Genomic DNA, 13,883 nt, shown 5'->3' on the forward strand with positions numbered 1-13,883 from the left:
TTCATGTCATATGAAGAATATTTTCATTAAACACATCAACTCAGTCCCAGTTTAAGATAATACACATTTTTAGTGTTATGGGGTGTCCTCCTTTGTGATAGTCGCCCACCCGTCTTTTACTACCGTCACTGAATTGTGACTAGACAGCCGTCTCCATTAAATATGATAAATGCACAATTCCCTTTTCAAGAGTTTGGCTTTCTGCTGTAACAGTGACGCAGAACTACAGCGGTTGGAGTACTGAAGGGGTCGGAGTTATTTAGTGTAAAAGAAAAGTTGGTTCCCAATTTAAAAAAAAAAAGAAAAACATTTTTTGACAACCAAGAGGCCGATCACAGCTAAATCATCTCAACAGTATCAAGGGAATGACAAAGAGCCAGTTGAACTCAACACATGAAAGAGACAGGAAGGGCGTTTCTTTCCAAACACATAAAATTGATTTATTAAAAAAATAATAATAACAAGAGGCGAGCAGGCGAGTTATGTGAGCCAAGGTCAGACTGAGTCTGAATGCCTCAGTGTTAGAGTTTCGCTGATCTGTGGAAGGCAAACACTATTTCACAAATAGTATTCATCAATAGAAAGGGAGAGGAAAAAAACGGCCAGTCATAAGAATTATAGCGAGTCATTCATTTGAAGAATGTAGCAGGGTCGGTGCAAAACACATCTTTTCTTTCTTACAGCCCCAGCAAAAACGGTGTTCAGCAGTAAAAGTCGCAGACGTTTAAAAGTTAAATTCAAATAATAATAAAACAGGCAAAAATAACGTATTAAAAACAAGGCCCAGTGGGATCACTTAGAACGTGTCCTTCATTTGTCTTTGTTATTTTTAAATAAAAGCACCAGTGTATGTACCATTCATAAGTTTGGAGTCACTTGGAAATACACACTTTTATCAATGACAGTATTAAATGAATACCGACAGGTTTTAGCTAATATGACCAAGATATTTATTAAAAATGCAAAGTCCCTTTAGGCACAGCTATGATAGTTATGCTTCTATGGAGCTTCATTATGAATCATCCATCCATCCATTTTCTAATGCGCTTATGCTAACAAGGGTCGCAGGCCTGTTGCCAGCAGTCTTCGGGCAGACGGCGAGGTACACCCTGAACCCGTTGCCAACCAATCGCATTAATCTGCCAAACACGTTTTTGGAATGTGGGAGGAAACCGGTGTACCCAGAGAAAACCCACTCAGGCTGGAGCCGGGATCGAACACACGACCTCTGCACTGTGAGGTGGACGTACTAACCTCTGGTCTACCGTGCTGCCTTCTTCATTACTAAAAGAGTAAAATTCAAATTTCATAACGTTGCCAGGTGAAGCACAACTAATCCAAAGGGACACAGCTGCCAAGATCTGTCTACAACCCCAGGATGTGATGCTTTATTGATGAAAATCACCAGTCTGGACAATCACAATTACACATATATAGGGTGCACTGCATTATAAAGCACATAGACTAGAAGCCACAAAAGTGGTTGAGGTTACGTTATGCATCCACGAGATGAAGCTACGCTGAAGGTAATAAAATACAATACGTCTTTATTTATGTAGAGCTATTACAACCGTTGCAGCTGCAAAGAAAGCACTTTACAAAACATTTAAAACACCATCCAATGCTGATCCATATATAAGGTACATCGGATGATAAGGCGCACTGTCGGCCTTTGAGAAAATTAAATGCTTTCAGGTGCACTTTATAGTGCAGAAAATACAGTAACTACGTCGCATGTAGCAGCCTCCTCTTGTACAGAAATTAGCTAATACTGACGATCCATCTTTTTTTCTGCACTGCTTATAGTTGCAGATGAACGGGAGCCCATCACTCGTAGCTGACTTGAGACAAGAGGCGGGGTCATGGTGATTATGCTTTAATTGACAAGTTGACATTTTTCATCATTTTCTACCAACAATTTATATACGATGATTTCAAAGTGTATGAAAGACAAAGCATGTGCCCGTACTTGTGTCATATTCTCTTAGGTTTCTTGTCATTGTGGTTTGTTTTCCCTTTGTGAGTGCTGATGGGAGGAGTCTCCTAAATCATTTATTTCATGAAGCCATGACTGTAGGGGGCAAGAGAAAGAATGACTTCTCGGCATTGGTTTGCTTTGATGTGAAAATCGTGGGCTTGAGTTGTGTTGACCATAAGCAAATGTCTTTTTTTTGTGTTAGGGTGTGCATATGAATTTATTGTTTTTATGTTCTCTTTAAAAATGAAGTAAATATGAACACGTTGTGGTACTTGTCATTGGGTTTTTACCACTGCAGTGCTCCTGTGATTTCCTTTTTTATTTTATTTTATTTTTTTTGCCTTGTGTTAGTATTTTAGTTTAGTTCTTGCTGTCAACCTTTTGTCATGTCACTTTTTGTTATCTCCATTCACTTGCATACTCTTTTATTTAAAAAAATATATCAAACTTACTGTAACTTGTTGAAGTGCATTGGAATCATCCACCAGTGTTTGCACGCACACGACACTGACTTTAACATTTCAGTAAGCTGTTTATCTGTGAGAGTAAATAAGTGGGGAAATGGCATAAACATTTGCTATGGATTTGGTAGAACGCTGTACCCAATCGAGCTGAGGACCTTGTTAAATGATGCCGCAGCAATTGACTCAGTGAGTAATGATGATGTGCTTTGCCCCCCACTATAGTGCGCAGGATAAATACACATTTCAAGAAGAAGGAAAGAAAAGAAAAGTCATCACTGTGCCGAGGGCATGTTATGGCCAATAATGTGTTAATTGGCGTAAAATATTAAGCACTGGTGTGCATGGATCGAAAAAACACACAGCAAAATTTGACCAAGCGAGAAGCCTGCTGTGGTGTATCCTGTGGTATATTACATGGGGAGCCATAATAATCAATAAATAAATAGTCAGCTTCAGGCGAGGGAGACGCGCAACGGGTTCATCCAAGGCCACACGGTGTTGGTGTGGCCTTGATCCCCTGGCAAAGTACAGAGGCGTGATGAGTTTTCATTTGGTCATGGAAGATATTGAGTTTACAAAACAAATTGCACATTTTGAGATGCATGTAAAAAGCAATGAGCGCGTACCGTTTGGTCTCCATGGAGACCGTTAAACCGCAGATGCTGCCTATCATCTTGCGGGTTCATTTGACTTGGTTCCACAGCACACAGCAAACAACAGTAAATGTAAGTCGATGATTCAAAAGCTGTAATTAAGTCAAAATGAAGTACTTAAAGAGCAAGCCGTTCACTTAGATTTAAGTACTTGAGAAGCATTTCATTTCACGAGGAAAACTAAGAAGAATTAAACCCTGAAGAACCACTGTTTAGTTCAACTGAGTGGTGGAATATATTTTTGTATTCCTATTGTTTGCCCATTCTGTCAAACAAAAGAGTCTTGGAAAAAAAGGAAAAGGGCCAAATGACTGAAAAACAGGGGAAACAAAAAATGCAACTGCACTTGTTTCCCACATCCTGATGCAATACTCAATTCCACTAAACTGAATTAAATTTACATAGCACTTAAAAAAACAACAACAACCAGATCAACAGACAAAGTGCTGTTTATAAAGTGAAAAAAAATTGGACATGTTTCAGAAACAATAAAACACGTTAAAAATGCAGAGTCCTCATGGTCCTCAGTCGGAAAAGGGTGGAGTGCCCCCTCCGGGTCGGGAGGGAGATCTTGCCCCAAGTGGAGGAGTTTAAGTATCTTGGGGTCTTGTTCACGAGTGAGGGAAGGAGGGAGCGAGAGATCGACAGGTGGATCGGTGCAGCGTCTGCTGTGATGCGGACGTTGCATCGGTCTGTCGTGGTGAAGAAGGAGCTGAGCCAAAGGGCGAAGCTCTCAATTTACCGGTCGATCTACGTTCCAACCCTCATCTATGGTCACGAGCTATGGGTCGTGACCGAAAGAACGAGAGCCCGGATACAAGCGGCCGAAATGAGTTTTCTCCGCAGGGTGTCCGGGCTCTCCCTTAGAGATAAGGTGAGAAGCTCGGTCATCCGGGAGGGGCTCCGAGTCGAGCCGCTTCTCCTCCACATCGAGAGGAGCCAGATGAGGTGGCTTGGGCATGCCACCTCATTATTTTATATATATATATATATATTGTTATTTTTCAATAAAACAGCTTAATACAAGAATAGATATCTCATATCTGATGATACATTTTCCATCTGTCCTAAGTCTGAAACACAAATGATCTACAATTCAAGAGGGTTTTTTTTTTCCGAGAACTGAGAAAGAAATTTGAAGTGAGTGCTGTAACAGAGATAATGGTTAAAGGAAATTTACATTGACAGAGTCCAGATTGAAGGGGACAACATGTTTGAGGTAAACAGCATGTTGGTTTAATTGTGGGGATACAATCTTAATTATGAAACATTCAACCAAAGACGTCAGCGGTCGTGATGGTTGCCTTTCCTTGAGCCCTCAAGAAATTTGAAGGAAGCCAATGCATCATGTTTAAGTGAAATCATGGACAGTTTTTGCCCTGGGCATTGTATGGTTGCCATGGGTATGCATATTTCTTATGCACTCTTTTTGGAAGGACACTTGTGCTCCAAGGGACTTCTAAAAACGGCTTTTGTAACATCTGGCACTTGTTGATTAAAAACATCCCATGGGCTAAAAAGTACTCCGAGTCGATGCTTTCACTGTGACGTTGGGCTACTTGCAGGGTCCGTATTTACTCCAAGTATCTGTGTTTGCCATTGGAATCAGACAAATTAACCCTTTCAGGGGCAGTGGTGACTACAGTGGACAGCTTATTGTGTTATCAGGTTACAGGGTGCATGAAAGGGTTAATAATAAAACATATAAAAGTGTTTCTGGGTGACAAGCATACATTCCCCATTTCCCATTGATATACTCACTATGCTATTTTGAATCCTTTTTCATCTATTCTGTATACTACTCAAGAGAACATTACAGAATTAATAACTCCTCATGATCGCGCCTGCATGAGCGACATCATTTTCAAGGGAAAGTTGAGCGTATTGCATAAATAAGAGCCTTACATTGAACTCCATCGTGCACTGTATTTTCTGAAAATTAATCCCGTGACTCACAGGCACAGCAGAAAAAGGGACTTAAATGTTTAATGTGTTCAAAACTTGTCATTTTATGATACGTTGCATCTTTGATCGGAGATGGGTACGGCAACCAGAAATTGTAAGCAAGTTACTGTCGAATAAAGTGAACGAAGCAAAGGTAAATAGCAGTTCTCCAAGTCATTACTTACTCGAAGGAGAGATTGTGTTCCTTTAATTTACACTTGATTTTTGCTTTCCACTTCTTATTAGTTCCTCCGTAAATAATTGGTTGATTTTGATCAATTTTGGTATCTGTCTCATGTTCTACGTCCTCACCCCTCTTTTTCTCCTGTATTGGCTTCAAAATGAAAACCGTGCTTACAAATCGTCCAGCCTTGTCTTTCTGAGACTCATATACAATGCTATTATCTTAAAGTAATTGCCGGCAATTAGACATGATAGCTCTATTAAGACTTCTCATCTCCCTGCTCTCATGAAGACTGATTACACATACGTTCATACTTTGTCATCACGTTGGTAAATCAGGTCAGGGAAACAACACCAAGGAATTAAAAATCACTGTACAATAAATACTGTCCCCATTCTCTTTTATTATTCTTAGTAGGAGCAGTATTGTTTTATCACCTTGTCAGTCCCGCGTAACTGGCCCAGCTTGTATAATGTGCACTGCACTACCACTACCTGACTGCTAAAAAGTCGAGAGCGTGCTTTGGCAAAGGCGAGCAGCCCCGATTATTATTCAGTGTACGCATTGTTTGTTATGGGGCTGCGTGAGGTGCAGTGCACTACCTCGGACCATGCTTCTTTGCTCAGGACTTGTTGTATGTTAGCGTAGGAGCCGTTAGCATCAATTATCAATTAGCATTTGAAATAAACGACAGGGCAAGCTCTTGACACCTGGACAAAATGGATAGTATTCTTCTAAGATTGTATATTTTATATTTATTAAAATCTATTTATATTTATATTTATATTTATATTTTATATTCTTCAAAGAAGGGAAAATAAAGCACAAATCACCGTATATTGTGGTTACCATCTCGCTGCAATGCTAACATTCAAACTGTTAGCATGTAAGCATTCTAGCTATTTTAGAAGGCTTGCATTGTGGTCATGATTGTCTGACAGCATATTGTCAGTGTTCTGTGCTGACAGGTGTCAAACTCAAGGCACACACACACACGCACGCAGGCTCAACAGCCCCGTCTGCACCAATGAAGATGTCTGTGCACTCAGATCAATTAGTCGGTTCAAACTCATAAGTCTTTTAGCTTTTCCTGTGCACAGCTTATAATGTTGAATTTTAATGATGACCAGTGATTCCTTGGGCGTGTTAAGTTGGGCCAGTGAATAAATTATTCCATTTAATTGTAGGCACAGCAAAAAGTTGCTTTGAGGGGGATCACACGTTTGGTACAGTCAAAGTGTAATTAAAAGATAGAACTGTGCATTCTGCATTCTGCAAACTTTCTTTACACCGTTTTTGGGTTGTCTTTGAGCTGTATTCATTCCGTCCTCGTACACTTCTATTTTTATCAAAACGTTATTGAAAGTGGTGGCGGTTTGCTCAAAGAGCAAACAACATATTCTGAATTTTGCAAAGGCAGGATGTTTATCTGAGGATGACAAAATCGTATTACCGTATCAAATATTAAATTTAAAAATTGAAGTGTGCTTTAAAATGAAAAGATCATTGTTAGTCAATGCTAGCAGAAAAGCCATGAGACTCTTGCCTCGCCTGGCATTTCAGACAAGATCTGTATCAAACATTTTGCCTTTAAAAACACAATAATGTTCAAGCATGACTGAGTCCACAAGAAAGGAATTAATTACCTCGCGGGTTTTGTTTGCGAGCATCATTTCTCAAACGAAGGACGTGTGCGTGTGTCAGTACGTCACATCCATTCATGAATGGCAAAGAACACTGCCGCCGCCGCATGCGTGTCGCTCAATGTAATGAGCTTGATAACGCTTCTCCGGCAAAACAATAATTGAATTTAACCAGCGGACATGCATTACTCCTATAACTCATTTTGCCAACCTGAATGGAATACTGAAAATAGGAAATTGGATAAAACAGAGGGATGCGCATGTTACATGCGCATGGCTAGACAAGTGCCCTCGGGTGGTTTTGAAGCTCTGGGGGAATATGTTCTTGTAACGCTGTCGTCAGTTTTTTTCTTCTTTTTTTGTGTTTTTTTTTTCTCAGAAAGTAAAGAAACTCAATTCTTGTGTAAGCTTGTACCAGTTGCAGATGCCCCTCAGTGTTATTCCCCTTTCCCTTCGCTGTCCCCACACGTACAACGAGAGCACTTATCCTTTCAGCTTACCATTTTTCTGTTTTGGGGCTTTTTGAGTTTGTAAGACGGTGTATATCGTTCATTAATGTTGTACCTGAAGTGGAAAAATGAGACGTCTTCCGCTATCATAACAAGGAATGTTTGAGGTTACTTTTTTTTTGTGTTCAATATAGAACAATTAATGCCGCCCGGTGGTCCAGTGCTTAGCACATCGACCTCACAGGGCAAAGGTAACAGGTTCAATTCCAGCTATGGCTTTCCTGTATGGAGTTTGCATGTTCTCCCCGTGCCTGTGTGGGTTTTCTCCGGGTACTCCGGTTTCCTCCCACGTTTCAAAAAAATGCGGGGCAGGCTAATCTCTAACACTCAAAAGGTGTGAGTGTGAGCGTGGATGGTTGCTCGTCTGTGTGTACCCTGCCCCTGGCTGGCAACTGGTTCAGGATGTACCCCACCTACTGCCCGAGGACGGCTGGGATAGGCCTTGTGAGGATAAAGCGGATCGGAAAATGAATGGATGGATAAAAAAAAAAATCATTTAACACATTGACAAAAATGTCCTTTCTTTCTGTCACAAATGATGAATCGTCGATGTATCAAATTGCTGCAGTATAGCGCCAACTACTGCCAAGGAGGACTTCATATCAGATTTTTTTTGGGGGGGGGGACTTATACATGTACAGTATATTGGCAGCTGGTATCGGCAGCCTCAATGAGTACCCGTTACCTTAAAATAAGGCCGGTATTGAATACCTGGTATCAGTACTTGCCCATCCCTAATCATAACATCTTACTCCCCAAACTCAAAGGCGAATTATGTTATGTTTTTTGTTTTTTTTTTGCTCAAAATATATCACAGCAGCCAATGTGCGAGGGACATTGGGCAGCAAGCTACAGTATATTTGACCCTTGGAATGTAAACCATGAAAAAAAAAAATCTAAGCGTTAAATGATCTGCATTAAAAGCAAACATGTTTCACATTGCCAGACAGATGACAGCTTACAATCGTATGTTCAGATGAAGGTCACGTCTTCCTGCCTTGATGTACCAACGCTGTGCACCCATCAACGAGGTGTTATTTTTAATCTTAAATCAAAACACGAAACCCATTTCCACAACATTTGACCGTTTCGAGTCCTCGTTTTGAACAGCACCTTCCATCTCTCTTGTAAACTCCCAAAACACTGTCAGTCACCCAAAGTGAACGGGACTCATCCTGACAGATGATGTGTTTCATTGAGCGAGTTGAACGCAGTATTGCTCAATGGAAAATATAGTTTAACGTTTACCCTTTCATGCACCAATAATGATAACCTGGAACCTGATCACATAATAAGCTGTCCACTGTCATAACCGCTGTCCATGAAAGGGTTAATATAGTGATGTCATAGTATAATTGTTAAGCTACGATATACTTCTTTGACCCTCTGTGTGTTTATTTATTTTTTCCTCCTGATTTATTTGGTCTTGAAAGTTTCATTTTACCTCCTCCGCTTGAACTCAGCAAGCCCTCATTGTCGCTGAGTGACAGGAAGCTATCTGAACGTGACACATTGCCAAAGTCGTGCCGGTGCCGAGGCAATTCTCTTTTTTGCGGCTTGCCTGTTTGTGATCTGCATTCATCTGTTCCTCTTTCTGTATTTTTGCCCTTCGTCGCTGAGCTGCACGCGCCATACAAATGGATTGCACTTGTCGTCAATTACAAAGGAATTGATGTCATCGCGTTTCCTCAAAGTGGCTTGTTAAATCGCAGCTTGTAGGAGGGGGAAAAAGTGACGTTTTTAATGACTTATTGAGAGTTCTGAAAAAGAAACTTTACAAGGCAATTTTCCCCCAGCACACTAAATCAAACCGTTTCCATGTGCAACCTTCATCTGTTGTACTCGACTTCCTTTGCCCCACTTTACACTTTCTCTCCAATGCTGTCGGTCTTACCTGCGTCTTTAGCCAGCGGAGCATGTGATTGGCCGGCATTAATGGTCTTGGTATAATGCCGCCGCATCCTTCTCAGGCTTGCATGAAAGTATCAAATCCAGGAGGAAAGGAACTGAAGGGAATTAAGGCTAATAAAGCTGCAGGTCATGATGGAATAAGTACCAGACTATCAGCTTTGCAAGGCCCTTCTGCACATTTTCAACCTTGGCTGAATTCTGGAGAGAGTTCCAATGCTGTGCATACAGACAAGATCTGGAGCAAACCTTTTACTGTCAGACTATAAAGACTCTGGAGAGGACTCTTACTGAATCATCCCCGAGTGAGCCGAACCCCCTACAGTTTGCGTATCGACCGGGCATAGGTGTGAAACGGTCACATCTGGAACTCAACGACAGCACTGAGAACATTGTGTTGCTGTGCTTCAGTTTCGTCCATTATGACGGCTCAAAGGAGAGCTGGGTGGGAGGCATGTGAGGCTTTGCGACTCGGGGGGGCTGGCAGTCTGTCATCTAGGGTGTTCTATTTTTTTGTATCACCCTGCATTGAGGAAACGTGCCTTCTTTGCTAATTTTCAAATCCATTTGCCATTATTATGCTTATCTCCCACAGTTTAAGCAAGTGTTGAGTGTGGAGACATATACACAAAAAAGAGTCAGCATATTTTTTTAATTGAAACAAACAAAGCCTGCTTTTGACGTACAACCAGGTCAGAAAAAGACAGGATGTTGCGGTGCAAGGGACTTTACGGGCTTCTAATAAGAATCTGTTGCGGAGGTGCAACAGCTCTTCATAGCTAACAACAACAACAACATATTTGGGAGAATGAAAACATTCATTGGGCAGTAAAGACTAGATTTGACCAATAAATAGAGACATACGGAGAGGCATCAGCGGTGTAATAAAATGAAACAGATGGGTAAGCCTGGCTGGTCAGCCCATATTACTTGTTGCAAGACTTACGATTTCATTTTTAAGATGCTCGGCAATCATTCATTTCAAGCATATCAAAATCCAATTCAAGTAAAAAAAAAAGTCAATCTGTAAATAATGGACTCAAGTGATTTGAAAGGTTTCGATAAATATTTGCTGCATAGTCGTTGTCCCCGTGTCAAATACACTTTAGAATTTCAGACTGTTAGAAGAAAGGCCTTGCATTTTTCCTGTGCAAAGAAGATGTGAGCTGACAGAAAAGCTTGAAAGTAACGTCACTCTAACCACAGTCTGGTTCCTGCTGGGTCATTGCTTCACTTCGACTTAAAATAACCAGTTCATGACTTAACATTGACATCACGAGATGATCAGATCTCCTCACATGGCATGAATTTGAAGGTTTGCACCTGGTAGCAGTTTGAGTGTCGTTACACACGCTCACCCGTGAGTTATCTTTTGGATGATCCGAACATGAAAATGGCCGTTTTAATTAACAGTGCCCAGCCATTGATTGTGATTCTTTTTTTTCTTTTTTTTTTTAAATTGGTACATTGGAGCCTGTTTCATTGAGGACAACTTGTCACAGTTTGTCTTCTTTTACAGGCCAACATTGACAGAACGGTAAAACAAGATAAATGCTTTGAAAGTGGAGATAAGTTAGAAGGAAATGTGTTCCACCTTTTTTTTCATGTTGTTCATCATCATTCTAAGGAGGCTTAATTACTGCTGCATCTGTGTTTTACTAGATTTGTGGGATTTTTTTTTCTTTTCGTTTTGAGGTGTTTATTATTTTTTTACTGTTAAGTCACTGTAGTAAATGAAATCAGTGCACGGAAAGTACAGTGCCCCTTAACCCTTACATGCACCTTGTAACCTGATAACATGATGAGATGTGCACTGTCGTAACCCCTGTCCCTGAATGGGTTAATTTAGCCATTCGTAAAATTTTCTAAAAGCAAAGCTTTGTAAATCAGTACATAAAACGCTGACGGGGAAACATAACCTCCTCAGCAAAGTATGTCATGTGCATCCCTTGGTGCAAAACGTTTCTTTTGCACCAAGGCAGAGTTCACTGACTAGGGCATGTATAAATGAGATATTTTGTGTCAAACTTAAACAAGGAAAACTCAGATTTAATTTCACTTAACTTGGACCACATATCATGTAGCCCCTTTCCATACATAAAATGCCACTTTTAATAACATTTCAGAGGCACATCAGTTTGCTTTTTTTATTTGCTTGTTTTTCTTGTTCCACTTTGGCGTACTACCATTAAAATTAAAAAAAAAAATCCTCGCAGGGAATTTGTGTTTATGTCGACGTGTTTGGATCTGCTCTGCTTTCTTAAACTAAACATCATTCAGGTTTTGATATGAGCACAGACGATGTGTATTGCACTAACCAGGGGGAACCGAGCTTTGCAGAATCTGCAATTAAACAAGAAAATCATGTTTGTACATAAATTCATTAGTGTTTCAAACCAGCTTTTAAATCTGCGTCCGTGTAGAATAATCAACAGCATTCAAATTGCATTTGTAGTGGAGACATCATTTGGGGTGTAAAATAATGAAAAGTTGAATGAGTTCAACAAGGCAAATTCTGCAAACTCTGCATCAACCATGACCTTGTTAGTTGGAATCACAAATGCATTTCACTGAAGAATAGCACTTTTCATATTAACCCTTTCATGCACCCTGTAACCTGATAACATGATGAGCAGTCCACTGTAGTAACCTTTTTGACCAAAGCTCTAACTTTCGATAAATCAGCCTCCCGCGATCGTCCCGTGACCGCACACGCACGCATACGCACGCACTTACACATGAATGCCATCATGAGCGACAGCCATAACGACGGCTAAAATGAACGAGACGCACTTTTGGAGAGTGTTAACATTTGTAGCTGATGTGTACCGTTTTAAAATGCTTCTATCGGTCCTTCAGATTATTTTTAGCCAGTTTGCTCGGTGAATTGGACATGAAACTCAGTTTCTTCTTAAAACAGCCACCTGCCTGTCATCCCGCCTCGCAAATAGAAACGTATGTCGCAGGCTAGGACGCAAATCTTCATTGACAGAAATGTTGAAATGTAATATTTATTCGACATATTTTTTACAGCATTGGAAAAGGTTAAAAATGTTTGTCCTCCTACAGAAACCATATTCAAACACAAAATATATTTTCACTCCCACATCTTTTTCCCTTTTCAAACATTTTAAAACGCTCCAGGGATCCACAAGGCGGCGCTAAAGAGCCGCGTTTGGCTCCGGAGCCGCGCGTTGCCGACCCCCGGGTTAAAGGGTGAGATGCAAAAACTTTAAATATAGAGAATTTAGATAAAAAAACTTTAATTGTGTTACTGGAACCTTGTTGTATAAATCCAACCACAGACACACATCTCCCTTTGTAACAAATATAAAATGTAAAATGTCGACCTTTTGTGTAGGTTGAGCATCTGCCTGGTTAAGGTCAAACCATAACCATTTCACTTGTGCAGGGAAAATTTGGAAGTGGCATTTTCAAAACATGTACCCCCCCCCCCCCCCCCCCGCGTAAAAAAAACAAGAGGTCAAGCAACATTGAGAAAAACGCAGCCAACGCTGATGAAAAAAACAGAACAGCAAAAGGTTCTCGAAAGGGTTTTAGATTTGTTTTTGTTTTCCGAGATATCTTCTTTAATGCTGCATCCTGTTGAGCATTCACAAACGCTCACTATAATCTATTTCTAATGGGATGTAATTTGGAGGTCAGGTCATGTCTGTGCCTTCTCCTCAACTTGTTAAATCACACTCCGGAACACGTTGAAAATATAAATGCTTTATGATAATTAGGCTTCCTGCTGCAACAGCCTGTCTTGTCTGACCTTCGTGGTAAGAACAATTTGAACTCACTTATGTGGAAACACCAAACATGTCGGATTTTCAATGTGTTCTTTCAATTGGTCTTCGAAAAGGAAAGCAACTGCTTGCTCCCAATTGGACATTGTCATCAAAGAGGCAGGAAAGATTCAAACCTATAACAGAAAACCTTTCCTGAAATGACATTCAATTAGATTTTGGCTCATTCATTATGTCCATCAACGTGTCACAACTTTAAACCTTCGACCACCACCGTAGAATATGATTATGAGACAAAAGGTTGTGTGATTGACTATTTGTTGCTTAGTTGGTTCTTGCTCACAACAGCCAGTTTGCATTTGTGCTACTGTAAGTGGAGCAGCGACCCCCAAACCCAAAATATGAACCAAGAATAAAAAAACAACTTTAGTTACGCACTTTGTAACAACTGCCAGCAGTTATCGAGCACAGATGTTGAGAGGAACAAGCGGTTTTATTTGTGTTTTGGGGTTGTGAGATTACAGAGATGATTGGGGCTGTTCATCCCGCCATTGCCGTTACAGTATTTCAACACTCTGGAAGATGTTGTTTTTGTCAGAGGGATGAATTCAACAAAAGTATTTTTCACAAATGGAAAATTTAAGACTACTTAAAATGTATCATTAATGTATATACACACACATATATATATATATATATATTAATCATCAAATGATGATGATGATTATTATTATTATTTTTGTCTTGGCTTGACTGGTGACAGAGCCAACAGATTGTATGCTCTAACCCTGAGTGTAAAGGTGTTTAAACTCAGCAAATGGTTAATGGAGGCCACTGAAGATAAAATA

This window comes from Hippocampus zosterae, chromosome 18 (assembly GCF_025434085.1).
Source record: "Hippocampus zosterae strain Florida chromosome 18, ASM2543408v3, whole genome shotgun sequence".
Taxonomy (NCBI): Eukaryota; Metazoa; Chordata; class Actinopteri; order Syngnathiformes; family Syngnathidae; genus Hippocampus; species Hippocampus zosterae.